This window comes from Euprymna scolopes, chromosome 16 (assembly GCF_053919585.1).
Source record: "Euprymna scolopes isolate OS-2025 chromosome 16, ASM5391958v1, whole genome shotgun sequence".
NCBI classification, from domain to species: Eukaryota; Metazoa; Mollusca; class Cephalopoda; order Sepiida; family Sepiolidae; genus Euprymna; species Euprymna scolopes.
Genome location: NC_136497.1, coordinates 55,946,373 through 55,961,767, shown reverse-complemented (window position 1 = coordinate 55,961,767; position 15,395 = coordinate 55,946,373). Strand labels below are relative to the sequence as shown.

General features: G+C 37.1%; 1 long non-coding RNA gene across 1 annotated transcript in view; it reads right to left on the bottom strand.

Moving 5' to 3' along the window:
• The window catches only part of LOC145295974 (uncharacterized), a 114,138-nt gene that overhangs the window by 76,869 nt on the left and 21,874 nt on the right, over positions 1 to 15,395 (bottom strand). The window contains exon 2 of the long non-coding RNA XR_013869930.1: positions 10,236 to 10,303. This is a non-coding gene — a long non-coding RNA (uncharacterized LOC145295974). The remainder of the gene's footprint in view (positions 1 to 10,235; positions 10,304 to 15,395) is intronic.

Here is a 15,395-nt window from a genome sequence, read left to right as displayed (position 1 = left end):
TTCGGTCACCCTTTTTGAAGATGGTTACTATTACTGTGTCTTTCAGATCCTTTGGTACTTGTCGTTCTTCCCACATTTTAAGAATGAGAGTGAATAGTCTTGTTTTCAGATGTTGTCCACCATGGTGGATAAGTTCGAAGGGGATATTATCAGGCCCCCGGGCTTTATTTACTTTCATTTGCTCCATCGCAATTAGAAATTCTGTAAATGATGGTGGTGCATTCATCCATAATTGCGCTGTGTACTGTGGGACCATTTTGAGAAAGTCCTCATCTGCAGCAGATTCTTTATTGAGTAGAGTGGCAAAATGCTCCTGCCAACGATCCAGAATTGATTGTGGATTGCTGAGGATGGTGGCATTGTCTGCTGCAAGGAATGTTCCGGTTGAGGATCTGATGGGGCCAAAAATTTGAAGAGTGAAGAATTACTTTCAAATTCATTTTAAGTGACTGGGTAAGTCAGAGGGGGTCATCTGACTTGCTATTTCCTTTCTTGCTTCTTTTTACCACTTGAAATAGTTTTGTCCAAAAAAAACATTAACATTTTTGTGATGGGTTAAAATATGTATACTTATTTTTATTTATATATTAATAAAAATAAATACATAATGTTCTAACTAAATGTTCCCAATTAGTTTCTATATTTCTTAATTCTAATAAAATAAATCATATTTATTTACTATTTTTTAACCGTTTTAATGAAATAGAAAAATAGTTTCACATTGTATTGATTCTTATTTTATTAATTTTCTAAGAATCGATCACTTCAACAGCATTCAAATATTGATTGATAATTTTCAATGTAAAACTTGCATTTTTCTCCCCATAATTGCATTAGAAACTTAATCATAGAAAATGAAACACTAGTCGAACTGTTGAAAGATTATATATCCGTTTTTATTATAAGTTCATAAACCGCGGGGAGGGAGGGGGGTCAGCACAAAACATTTCTTTTTTTTTTGGGGGGGGGGGTATATATATCCGGTATTGACTGGAGGGGGGGGCTGTAATTAAAGTGATATTAATTGAACCTATTTTCGGTAAATGTATTAAATAGTCTTTAACTCCATTGAGACACACCCATCATCCCCCCCCCCCGGTAAATAATTAAGATTCCTCTACATTTCTGTACCAATTTCTCCTTAGACCTTTTTACTATTATTTATATTCTTATTTTGAATTTCTATAATTTTGGTTGTAGTCAAGATTGACTTCTCCTTTTGACATTCTGTTTCTGTTCTGCCGACAGGACGACGGTAATAAGCAAGATATGGCCCCTTCTGATAAATAATTATCTTCTTCTCAAATAACATCAAAGCGCCTCTTTTCACATGTTAATAATGGCTTTCTTATCTACTTGACCATTCCTAATTATCTAGCCAAAATGGACAGCAGTAACCGGAAGTAAAATGAACAGACAATTTTGACTATAACAATAATTTTTCAGTTATAAACAAAATAATGTAAAATGGCATATTTCTTGTTTATGGATGCCAAAATGCAAACAAAGATGCTACCATAATGCATCTAAGTATTTTGAGTAGTTTCAGAATATATATATATGCACCAGCTCCTTCCAGCAACTTCTACTTCAGCTTTTCCCAACATCGCTTGCTCCAACGCCTTCCAGCATCTCCTGCTCCAATTCATTCCTGCGGTTCCTGCTCCAGCTCCTTCCTACTCCAGCTCCCATTCCTTGCTCCAGCAGCTCTTGTTCCTGCTGATCTAGCTTTTGGCCAGATCTATACAGACCAGACCTACCTGAAGCATCTCATTGCACCTCAGGGATGTCCATGACAATCTATATGTAACATGATCCCATACTCTCCAAGATGTAATTTTCCCCTTCTTGCCAATCTAGTCTATATTACTATCCAAGTACAGCATTTCTTGCCCTTTAAATCTTCCTGCTTCCAGAGACATGATCAATCAACATCCTCCAGTTCTAAATTATTCCGTCTTGTATTTATGGTGCAATAAATACATGTTTACAATTTATTCATCTGCATTTGTCTTCTCTTTTTTGTCATTACCATATGTTATATTCCTAAATACTTAGGAAATAAAGACAAACGTGAGTTACACCGAGTGGTATGTGTAATGGGGTTTATTTATAATACAGAAACGTAAGGCTGCTCGCCTAAGGTAAATAGAAGTACATAGTAACAAGTATGGGGAAGAAAGTCTGATAATCAACACGTAAGACTATCCGTCTTACTGCGACTGCTTGTCTGCCGCTGTCTGCCAAACAGTCCAATATATATATACAGTTTGTAACCGGTGTATAGCCAGTTATGTTCCTTCACAACACCTCCCCCTGAAGCTGAAATCTTCCTGATTTTAGCTTAAATACCTCTTCCTTTTAGGGTCAGGGCTTAATCTCCTGGTAACTTTTCTCTTTCTTGCGCTTTTCCTTCTGGTCAGCGTTACCCGGGGTAAAGGTTTCTGTCCAGCCCGTATGGTCGGTTCAGGCGAAATATTCATTGTTTGCGGTACACACGCTGGTTTTGGTATATCAAAAATATCGCACAATGTTTCCATTGGTGTCTCTTCCACATTTGGAGACAGTCTGGGACGTATTTGATTTCTGTGTCTTTTGCAGACAAAACTTAATCCTTGGATGGTATAGACCATGCTCCCAATCCTTTTTTTGATAATACCTTCAACCCACTGATTTCGTCCATTTTGAAAATTTTTGAAATATACATTTTCACCTGGGGAGAAGCACTTGGTATTAAGGTTTTCTTTTTTGAAAACTTTCTTTTTCTCTGGTAGCAGCCTATCGAAGACAGATCTTATCTTTCTTGCAAACATTAGCTCAGCCGGGGAAGAATTGACATTATTATTAGGATTTGGTGTCACCCTGTAAATTGCTAAAAATGTTTGAATACATTGTTCGTCTGTGTCCGTAGTAAGATTTTTCTTAAGTGCCCTTTTAAACGTATCTACAAATTTTTCGGCCAACCCATTCGATCGTGGATGGTACACAGGTGTTGTCATATGTAGAATATTTAGTGAGTCACAGAATTCTTTGAATTCATGAGCAGTAAATGCTGTTCCATTATCGCTCACTAAGGTTTTTGGCACTCCAAAACGGCTAAAAATTTCATTAAGCGCACTCACAGTGTTTTTTGCTGTTGGATGTCTAAACTTAAATATTTCTGGCCATTTTGAAAAAGAATCTACAATAATCAAGTAAAAATAACCATTTATAGGTCCCGCATAATCAATATGCAGACGTGACCAGGGTAGGTCCGTCTTTGGCCATGGCGTCGTTTTTACTGGAGGATCTCGAGCTGCTAATTGACATCCTCTGCATGTCTTGACACATTTTTCAACTTCCTTGTCCATACCAGGCCAGTACACATATCCTCTCATAAGGGATTTCATTCTCGAAATGCCCGGATGACCTGTATGAAATTCCTTCAGAATTTTCCTCTGTAACGTTAGTGGAATTACGATCCTCTCACCATACATGAGCACATCTTCACAGATGGAAAAAGGCGTTGTTTGATCTACCTTTTTATTTTTTTTTATCCATCCCAATTGATTTTTCATTTTCTTAATGAAAATGTCATTTACTGCCTCTTTTTTTATTTTTTCGAAAGTTACCGGAAGTTCACGTATCATATTACACATTGAACTTGTACATTCACTTTCGTCTTTAAGCGCAGCAATTACCGTTTCTTCGAAACTTTCGCTTCTTTTAGGGATCAACCGTGATAATGCATCTGCGTGTCCTAACTTTTTTGAGGATACATGTTCCATCTTAAACTGATAGTTTAAGAGGGTTACAGCCCATCGCTGTAATCGATTCGCAGTATGTGTGGGAATGCCTTTCTTTGATCCAAATATGGTAAGTAGGGGTTTATGGTCGGTTTGCAAAATAAAAGATCGTCCATGGAGAAATCGATTGTACTTTGTAATTCCAAATATTATCGACAGCGCCTCTTTTTCAATTTGGCTGTAATTTTTCTCCGCTGCAACCAACGTTCTTGAAGCATGGGCGATAGCTTTTGTCCTACCATCCTCATACTTGTGAAGTAATACAGCGCCAACACCGTAATCACTGGCGTCCGTTGCTAGTATTAGTTCCTTTTCTGGATTGAAATGTGCCAATGCTAAGTCTGACAGTAGACATCTTTTGATATTTTGGAAAGCAGATTCACATTCCTTATTCCAGTTCCATTTAACACCCTTTTTCAGTAACTCGTTAAGAGGAGCTCTTAAATTATGTATGTTAGGGATGTAAATTGCATAGTATTGAACTAATCCCAAAAACGATTTTAATTTTGTCACTGAATCTGGAGCAGGCATCTTTTCAATTGCTTCAGTCCTTTGTGGATCCGGTCTTCGACCCTCTTTGTCGATTATTTGACCTAGATATTTAATTTTTTTCATAAAAAAATCGCATTTTTCTGGGCTCAATTTAAAACCAAATTCCTGTATTCTTTTGAATACTTCTTTTACATGCTTCTTATGATCTTGCAAATTTTCACTTTTAATTAGGATATCGTCAAGGTAGGCCATTGAAAATTCCAACCCTGCCAGAATCGTGTCCATAATTTGCTGGAAAATAGCAGGAGCAACCTTTAATCCAAAAGGAAGCCTCTTTAGCTTAAAAATGCCCTTATGAGTATTTATGCCTAAGTATTTGGAGCATTCATCGCTGATCTTAATTTGCAAGTAAGCATCTGAGAGGTCTATCTTAGAAAAAATTTTTCCTCCGTTAAGCTTAGAGAACAGATCTTCTGCGGACGGAAGGGGATAATTATGGTCCAATAGACAGTCATTTAAACCCGTTGAAAAATCTCCACAGACCCTTATTCTGCTATTTTTTTTCTTTACATACACGGTTGGACTTGCCCAATCTGTGTGGTTAACTTTTTCAATGACTTCCAGTTGTTGAAGTCTATCCAACTCTTTTTCGATTGCGTCCATCGCTGAAAAAGGCACATTCCTTTTAGGTTTGAATACTGGAGTGGCATTTTTCTTTAATTCAAATTTTGCCTCTGTCTTAATACAGAGTCCTAGTCCTTCGGCAAAAACATTGGGAAATTCAGTTTTCAAATCCTTCAGGAAGTCTTCCCTTTGGTTTGCTTTTTCTGCAGTTAAAACGTTACAAAACGAATTTATGGGTTTCTCCCATAAATTAAACAGGACAATCCAATCTACCCCAAACAGGCATGTATTCTTTCCTGGTACGACGTACACTTTGGATTTATGAGTCTGGTTAGCGAATGTCACTTTGCATTTTAATTCTCCCTTGAACTCTAATCTTTTGCCGCACACACTTCTCGCCGTCTTTCTGGTTTTCGTTAATTCAGGTCGACCTATCCTTTTCCATATATCTTCATTTATAATACTAATATCTGCACCGCTATCCAGAAGCAATGTAACCAGATGTCCATTTATCCGAACATCAACATATTTCCGTCTTTCGCAGCTTTTTTCTTTATTCATGCGAAGCGTATTTACATTATCGGTCCCTTGTCTTTTCTTCTGGGCACAGTATGTTCCCTTGTGACCTCTGAGACCACATTCATAACATATTTTGTTCCTAAACCAGCAGGTCTTATTGTTGTGTCTTAAACTACCACAACATTTACACTTTAGCTTTGGGTCTTTGTATCCTTTAAGGATCCTGTGTTCTTGGAACCTGGACTTTCTTGTGGTCCCTTGCCTTTTTACTTGCTGCACCTTAAAAATATTTTTCTCTTCAATGCGAGTGTTGTCTTTCTTTATGTTAATCAGACGTTGACACTCTTCAGTGACTTTTTGCAATGTTATGTTAGGATCCGCCTCCATAATTGTTAGGATCCGTGAACGTATATCTTTGTCCCTTGGTGCTGTGAGACCTTGTACAAAGATTAAACATTTAAATTGGTCTGCGGAAATTTCATTCAATTTAAATGATTCGCATAAACAGTTCACAGTGCAAGCATATTCTAGATAGTCTTCAGCTTCTGCCTTCTGAATGTTCAAACATTTGTATCTAGAGTGAAATAGGCTATCCCTTTTATCAAATATTTTCGACAAGGTACTAATTGTTTCCTCGAACGAAACCTCCTCCGGTTTTTTTGGTAGAATTAGATTTGCATACTTGGTGTTTTCATCAGTACCCAGTTTTTGTAGTAGCAGGGTAACTTTTTCCTCATCGGTCCAGTCTAAACATCTTTTCGTAAAAATTGTTTCGTATCTTCTGTAGTATGCAGGGAAAGTAACACCAGTATCCAGGGAGTAACGAAATTCCGTTAGTGAATTTGAAATACCCTCGGCAGAAAAATTAGTCTTCTTCCCGGTCGACGTTAGAATTAGCTTTTCTAAATTCTTTTGCTGTGTCGACATTTGTCGTTGTAGTATGTTTGTTTGTTCTTGTTGTGCCTCTAAAGTTTTTTGTGTTCTTTCTTGTTGTTGTTGCAGCTGTTGCTGTAGCTGTTGTTGTTGAATTTGTTGTTGTTGTTGTTGTTGCGCTAGAAATTGTTGAGTCATTTTTGTCTGTTCCTGGATGCTAAGGGCTAGAGCCTTAGTTAACTCTGCTAATTGTTCCATGTTAGCTTCTAGTACAAAAATGTCTTTTCGAATTCTACACAATAATTCCAAAGAAAAATCGTAAATTTACGTATATCGTAAATTAGTAGCAATATGCAGACACAACACGTTTCAACAAAGTTCATCCATAGTAATTCAACAGGCTTTGTAAAATAATTCTTTTTTTTTTTTTTTTTTTTTTTTCAACAACGTAAGTTCATACACAAAATATTTCTTACTTCCCACGACAAATAGTTCCAATTATTTATATAAAGGCAATAACAAACAATTAATTTTCCAAAAAAAAAAAAATATATGGCTGCCGTTCCCACGTGGCATAAAATGGTACAATAGTCGTTGTATTTATATTTTTTCTTTCGAAACTCGTAATCCTTTAGTGTAGTTTCGAATTCAACTTGCGACCATTTTTTTTTTTTTTTTTTTTTACTTGTCAAAATAAATATAAATTCCACTTTACCTTGAACATGTTTCTATAATTTCTTGTGAGTTCTTTACGAAGAAAAATCCGTACTTTTCGCTACTTTAGGTAGGAAAAATTTTTAAATTCATTGACGCACGTGGTCAAAAATCCTTGTGTAGTTTGTTTTTTTCGTAAAACAAAAAATCCTTGCATTGTACACAGTCCTTGGTACGGTAATTTATCTCTGTTAAGAGAAAGAACATCCTTTCGTCGCCATTGTTATATTCCTAAATACTTAGGAAATAAAGACAAACGTGAGTTACACCGAGTGGTATGTGTAATGGGGTTTATTTATAATACAGAAACGTAAGGCTGCTCGCCTAAGGTAAATAGAAGTACATAGTAACAAGTATGGGGAAGAAAGTCTGATAATCAACACGTAAGACTATCCGTCTTACTGCGACTGCTTGTCTGCCGCTGTCTGCCGCTGTCTGCCGCTGTCTGCCAAACAGTCCAATATATATATACAGTTTGTAACCGGTGTATAGCCAGTTATGTTCCTTCACAACACCATATATTTGTCTGAGCCTATTTTCTTAGTTGTAAGACCGATAACCCCTATAACTGGAGTAGTGGTCATACCCAAGTGTAACACGAGTGTTGTCTAAATGTCCAGCTAAAACTCACCAATAACTGGTCCTCTGCAACATATGTTCAGAGAGCAGTCTATTGTTGCAATGTATTTCTAACAATTATGTAAATCCCTACATTTTGTATATGGTTTTATATACTTTCGTATTTTTTATCCGTTTACTTTTATTGAAGTTTTATTTTTTTCAAGTTAATCCCTAATTTCGTATTTTAGTTACAGTCAGCTAACGTACTTCCTCATTTTCTGTGGTGCACTACCAAAAGCGGTGACAAGGCAAATCAGTTTCTTTGCTTTTATTGTTCTTCAGTATTTCTATCGTGAAGCGATTTATTGAAATAAAATATTAGAAAAGGACATCATTGAAAAGTATACAATAAAAATTAACAAAATTATACAAATAAAAGTAACACAATTTGTCTTTATTTGCATTTAATAACAAAATTAAAAAAATAAAAGTTTCTATTTTATAAGAAATGTATGTTTATGAAATTATAAAGTTTTTAATTTTAAAAATAAAAGATTTTTATTTGAATTTATGAAAGCATTATGAAAGTATAAAAATAAAATTATTGAAATCAAAATAACAAATAAAATTATTTGAATCAAAATAACAAATGAAATTATTGAAATCAAAATAGTAAAATTTCAAACATCATATAAAAAGTATCCAATCTCTATATATAAAGTAGTAGCATTTATGTGTGTGTCTGTGAGTACAACTCTCTTACAGCTCACACCACTGGACAGATCATGACCAAACCTGGCATGATGATGGTCCCCGCATAGGGATGGTGCACACAATTTTTCAAGGTTAAGGTCAAAGGCCCATGTATATATATATATATATATATATATATATATATATATACTCTACTACAGCTTACACCATTGGATCGGTCATGACCAAACCTGGTATGATAATAGTCTCCAACCTAAAGATAGTGCACATTATTTCTCAAGGTCAAGGTCAAAGGTTAAGGTCGAGACTTTATTAGTACATAATAAAAGTGAAGGAACTGATTTGCCTTGTCCCTGCTTCTGGTAGTGCTCCATAGAAAATTAGGAAGTACCTTAGCTGACTATAACCCATATTTTACATTTTATTTGAAACTTTGTATAAAGGGAGATAACCAGCGAAACTATATTCCTGGTTGTAATTTTGCTTTAATTCTCTTTTCATTCCAGTAGCTGAAGAGGTAAGATCGACTTATGAGAAGCTGTTCAAACTGTCACACGTGGTCCGTTCTAGCATTATGTATTTGACCACAGGTAGAGCTGAAGTGTTGTAGCCAGATGAATTCCATAGTATTCATTTACAGACCTAATAATTTTAAGTTTATTGGCAAATTTCTGAAAAATTTCTAATATTGAACAAATTAAAATTGGAACTGCTGGGTTTGTTCAATAAACTGTTTGGACATTTCGACTGGGACTTTTTGTGTTTATCTCATGTCAATCAAATCAACATAGTTAAGAATTTCTCTTAAAAAGGGAACGTGACTGACATCAGAGTTTTGGGTGCCCCCCCCCACACACACCAACTCTTTGTATCCAATATGTAATGAGAGTGGTTGTGAAATGTCAAGCTCCTAAAACAAGAAAGTAGCACATGGGTTCTCTGAGTATTTCAATTCCTTCAGCACAAATGCATTTGTAACTTTGTTGTTAGCAACCGTTTGTCTCGGGAGATAATGGCGTATCAGTGGAGGTTATATGGGAGGATATCTATCCAAGGCCAAGACAGATACAGCTTGGCTCTAACTGCACTGCAGGAGTTGCTAATGATGACAATATAAAGTTAGGCCGCTTTAGGGACTCCATCTCTGGATTTTCTGTTGGGGTTAACTCCTTTAGCCTTTAGCTTGATGGGGTAACCCCATAAGACATCGAAGGTTTTGAATCAGAGTTACCTTTTCCTAGATGAGCTACTATCTAAAGTTGACAAGCCCCATCTGTTCAAAGTGACTGGTTTTAAGGCGGCAGTGTACCGCTTTTGCCCCTTCAAACAGTTTTGCCGGGGTAGATGCTAAATCACACAAGAAGGCTAGGAGCTGGACTTGGTTGTCAGAGGCTATTTGAGACGCACACCATGAGGGCATTTTTTAGGAAGAGGGAGATTATCCCCGCTACCATCCTCGGTTGTGACAACCTTTGAAACCATTTGCAATAACCTGTGTGATATTCAACAGAGCTTTTGCTTCACATATAAACAAACTAATCGATAAATTAATATGCTTATCAGTTAAAAATAATTTAATTTTGAAATGGCATCCAGCAAAGAATGGATGAGAGTTTTGGGGTTAATATATGTAGCAGGCCCAGTTTGTAGGGGAAAGCCAAGGAAAACGCGGCAGGAAATGATAAAAATGAACTTGAGAGAAAGAGGAATAAATAAAATCCTGGCGAGAAATAATTTCTTTTTGGGAAATCAATTGTTTAAAGCTATCCAACGCATGCCAACATGTAGAACATTATTATTTTGATGATGATGATGATGATGATGATGATGATGAGGAGGAGGAGGAGGAGGAGGAGGAGGACGACAATGGTTATAGGCCTTTCAGTTCCTGAAACAACACATGAATTCTCTGAGCATTTCAATTCCTTCATCACAAATATGTTTAAGACCAACCTGCATCATATTCAGCAGAGCTTTGGGTAGCCAGGGGTTTTCCTTCAGCACCAAACCCAACAAGGGATCTGAAAAATGAAGAAAGTAAAGATAACACCACTAATAGTAGGAGCGCTAGAAACAATACTGAAAAACTTTTAAAACAGAATAAGAGAGATTGGAATAAGAGGAATGACCGAAAAGATACAACGAATCTCAATAATGAAAACTGCAGAAATATTAAGGAAAACCCTTGAATGTGGAGAAGAACACCACACATAAACTGCACACAAACTGGACACAGAAACGGTTACAGGTGCAAAACACAAAGGAACATCATATGGAATCATGAAAACTGAAAGTGTATAATTGTAAGATACCACCCTTCCTGGATGAGTGCAAAGAGGACTGGGACCTTGGGGAGTCTTTTTGCTACCCAAATTCCAGTGATGACCAATGGTTGCCGCCAAAAAAAAAAAAATCAATGGTAAGTGGCTGTTACGATAACGCCAATTCATCTGCAAAGGTTATCAAAAGAGGTGGAGAGTACTGAAAATCTAGAGAGACTTATCACTCAGACTCCACAAGTTGTTCTCAAAGAAGAATCTTTGATTTTTCCTGTGTGACTACTGTTAGTAAGTAAAAAAAAAAATAATAATAATGATGATGATGATGATGATGATGATGATGACGCCTGGGAATCTACCAAATACTAGACAAGACTATCAATTTGATTGAGAATGCAATGAAAACATGGAGATTTGAACTGACAGCTGATGGACAAAAACATAACTAAGAAGAGATGTTGCGAGCCTGTCTTTGTTTTATCGTTATTTTCATGGCAAGTGCTCGTCTGAGCTCCAATCTCTGGTGCCCCCTTGCCAATCTTTCGCGAAAAACACCCGTCTAGTTGAAGCCACTGTCAATAATTTTCCCCATTCTTTCTCTGTGCCTAAATCAAAACGTAGATTCCATGAGCAAAGCTTCTTTCTTAGAAGTGCCCACCTGTGAAACTCTCTTCCGTTTGCCTGTTTCCCACCTGACTACAACTTGGATATCTTCAAGTCCAACATAAACAAATTTCTGATAAACCGCCCCCTTAAGTAAGACACTTTATCAAATCTCCATTACTAACAATTACTACAATATTATCCCATTGACTATTGAAATGAAAGAGAAAATTGGAAAGGTATACTTCAAAAGAGCAAGAAACTCCTCAAAATTAAACTGTATCATAGAAACCTAATAAAAGGCATAAAGTGGTGACCTCCATGTAAAAAAAAAAACAAAAAACAAAAACACATGGGCAGTGTCACTAGTAAGATACTCCGGACAGAGAGTGGACCAAAGAAGAAGTAAAGCATCTCTACCAGAAGACTAGGAAATTTATGAGCATGCACAATGTATTACACCCAAAGGATAATGCTGACCGATTCTATGTGAAAAAGAAAGATGGAAGAAGAGGACTGGTTTGTACAGAATGACACACACACAAACAAAAAAAAAAAGAATTAGAAAAAATATAGAACATCCAAAGGATAATTACCACAGCAAGAGACACTGAAAAAATGAATGACAGAAAACAGATAGGCAAGGGATAAGATGAAAAAAGAAAAATGGGAAGAGACACAACTACACAGACGATTTATAAGGATGATAAAAAATGATACTAATGAAAATACTTGGACATGACTAGGAAAAGGGAACCTAAACAAAGAAACTGAAATTCTAATGACAACCACACAAGATACCATGATTAAAACTAACAATATCAAAGCAAGAATCGACAAAACACAAGAAAACAGCAAATGCAGATTTTGTAAACAAAGAGACGAAACAATAAACCACATAATAAGTGAATATGGCAAACTAGTTTAAAAAAATATAAGAATAGACACAATCAAATGGGGAAGGCAGTACCCTGAGAATTATTCAGACAATTGCAGCTTGAGCACCCAGACAAATGGTACAAGCACAAACAACAGTACTTGAACACAGAAATCACAAAATTCTATGCAACATGGACATACAAATAGATAAATCTATCCAGGCAAGAAGACCGAATATCATAATAGTTAACAAGAAGGAAAAGTCCTGCCAAATCGTAGACCACAGAGTGAATATCAAGGAGATTGAGAAGCGGAGCAAATACACAGAACTGGCCAGAGAACTCAAATGAATATAGAAGATGACAAAAGTCAAGATAGCATCAACAAAAGTAGGAGCACTAGAAACAACCCTGAAAAACTTTTAAAAAAGTATAGGAGCGATTGCAATCAAAGGGAAGGCTAAAAAGATACAATGGATAACAATAATGAAAACGGCTGAACTATTAAAGAAAACCCTTGAATGTGGAGACTGATACACATGAGCCACAGACGCTGACCGGACATATGGAAACTGCTACAGAAGTAAAACACAAAGAAATACCACATGGAATCAAGAAAACTGAAACTGTATGATTGTAAGTTAATCTCCTATCCCTCTTCCAAAAAGAAAGAAGAAAAAAGAAAAATCGACTGGCACCACACCAAATAGTCGAGGAGGATTAAAGAGGATAGAAAGACTGAGAAGATAAAACACTAACCAAACCTCCACTAGATGAGCGCAAGGATTATTGCCACTCAAGTTCCAGTGAAAACAAATGGTCACTGCTAATGAATAATCAATGGTAAACAGCTATTGCAGTAATGCAAATTAATTTGCAAAGATTATTGAAAGAGGTGGAAAAGACTGAAAATCTGGGGAGACTTGTTGTCACTCAGACCTCAGGGAATATCACAGGTTGTTCTCAAAGAGAAATCTTTAATGGTCTGTATGAAAACTCCTAGTGAGTTAATAATAATAATAATAATAATAATAATAATAATAATAATAATAATAACAGTCCCAAAGAAATCGGGGGGGGGGGAGAAAGTAGGAGAAATCGGAATTAAGGGCAACACTGAGATTATACAATGAACAGTAATGCTAAAACCAGTATACTCTATGGCTGACTGGGATAGCTTCCGTACATTCATATCTGATTTACCTCTGCACTCCATGTTTAAAAAGGATGTGTCCTCTATAGTATCAGATCTGACCGAATGGTTAATTGTAGGCATAGACCAATTCATACCATCTAAAAAATTTCAACAAAAACCTAACAGCCAGCCATGGTTCTCCCCAGAATGTGCTGCTGCTATCACGCACAGAAATCACTTTTTCCATAGCTACCAACGTAATAGATGCACTGAAGCTAAAGCTGCTTTCAGGTCTGCCAGCAACCACTGTAAAAGAGTAATCAAAAATGCAAGAGAGCTATATGCCCAGTCTGTTAAATCCAAGGTAGCTGATCAGCGGCTTGGATCCCACCAGTTTTGGCAAATAACAAATAAAATCCTGAACAGAAGTGTGCGTTCTATACCAACCATTATCAATGGACCAGAGGTGATCTCCTCAGCGTCAGACAAGGCCAAACTATTTGCAAAGAACTTTGCAGCTAATTCTACCCTATGCGACGAAGGCCATCAACTCCCCATATTTCCTCCTATAACACAGAACAAGCTAGGTAACATACAAATATTCGTGCAGGAGGTCACCAAACTAATAAAGAACCTAGATTCCAGTAAAGCAACTGGCCCTGATGGCATCCCAATTATAGTGTTAAAAAAGCTTCAACCAGAACTTGCTCCCATACTTACGAAACTATTTAAGCGCTGCCTTAAGGAAAAGTGCTTTCCGACTCCCTGGAAGACCTCTTCAGTTTGCCCTATATTTAAGAATTCAGGTGATAAGTCATCTCCCTCTCAATACAGACCTATATAAGGCCTTTGACAAGGTATGGCATAAGGGTCTACTTCACAAGATTTCCAGCTACGGTATAACGGGAAATATTTTCTCAATCATTAAATCATTTCTCTCCGATAGGCTCATAAGAGTAGTGGTCGATGGACAAAAATCGGAGGCCTGTAATATAAATGCTGGAGTCCCCCAGGGGTAATCCTGGGCCCAACTCTCTTCCTGATCTACATCAATGACCTCCCTAAACACATACTTAAATCATTCGTTGACATCTATGCTGATGACACAACCATCTACGGCAACACATCAAAGGCTGTAAATGACAAAGTTCTCTCTGATTCTCTCTCCTCTGATCTTGAGCGCGTGGTTCAGTGGGGGAAGATGTGGCTGGTTACCTTTAATGCATCCAAAACTAAACTCCTATCCTTACATCATCAACGCTCTGATCCCCAGCTGGCATCAATTGTGATGGATGGCTCTCGTCTGGGTGAGGCTCCGTGTTTTGACAAGCTTCTGGGTTTGACCTTTACTCCTGATCTGAAATGGAACACGTACATCAAGTCTGTTGCCAAGGTCGCTGGAAAGATGGTGGGATCCTTCTACCGCTCGAGAAGATATCTCACTACTGATGCAATTCTCTATCTATATAAAAGCCAAGTACGTCCAAGGATGGAATACTGTTGCCATATCTGGGCAGGAGCTGCTAAAAGCAGCCTATCCTGTCTTGACAGAGTACAAAATAGACTTTGTGGCTTAGTGGGGGATGCCCTTTTCTCTACCCTGCAACCTCTCTCCCACAGAAGAGACGTTGCGAGCCTGTCCTTGTTTTATCGTTATTTCCATGGCAGATGCTCGTCTGAACTCCAATCTCTGGTCCCCCCTTGCCAATCTTTCACGAAAAACACCCGTCTAGCTGAATCCACTGTGAAAAATTTACCCCACTCTATATCTGTGCCTAAATCAAAACGCGGATTCCATGAACAAAGCTTCTTTCTTAGAACTGCACGCCTGTGGAACTCTGTTCCGTCTGCCTGCTTCCCTCCGGACTACAACTTGGATGTCTTCAAGTCCAATGTTAACAAATTCCTAATGAACCACCCCCTTAAGTAAACACTTCAGCAAATCTCCTCACTAACTTAATGTACTTGCAATAACCCTTATCCCTGAGTGGCTTCCGGGCCTTGATAAGTGGTGGTCACTGTGTGTAAAAAAAAAAAAAAAAAAAAAAGTTAAAATTTAAAGAAAACCCCTCAAATGCAGAAACTGATTCACGGGAGGCTACAAACGCTAAACAGATGTAAAACAAAGAAGATAGATGAACACCACAAGTGAAACCAAAAATTGTAAAATAATTAAAGTGTAATGTTGGAATCAACTGGCATAACACCAAATAATTGA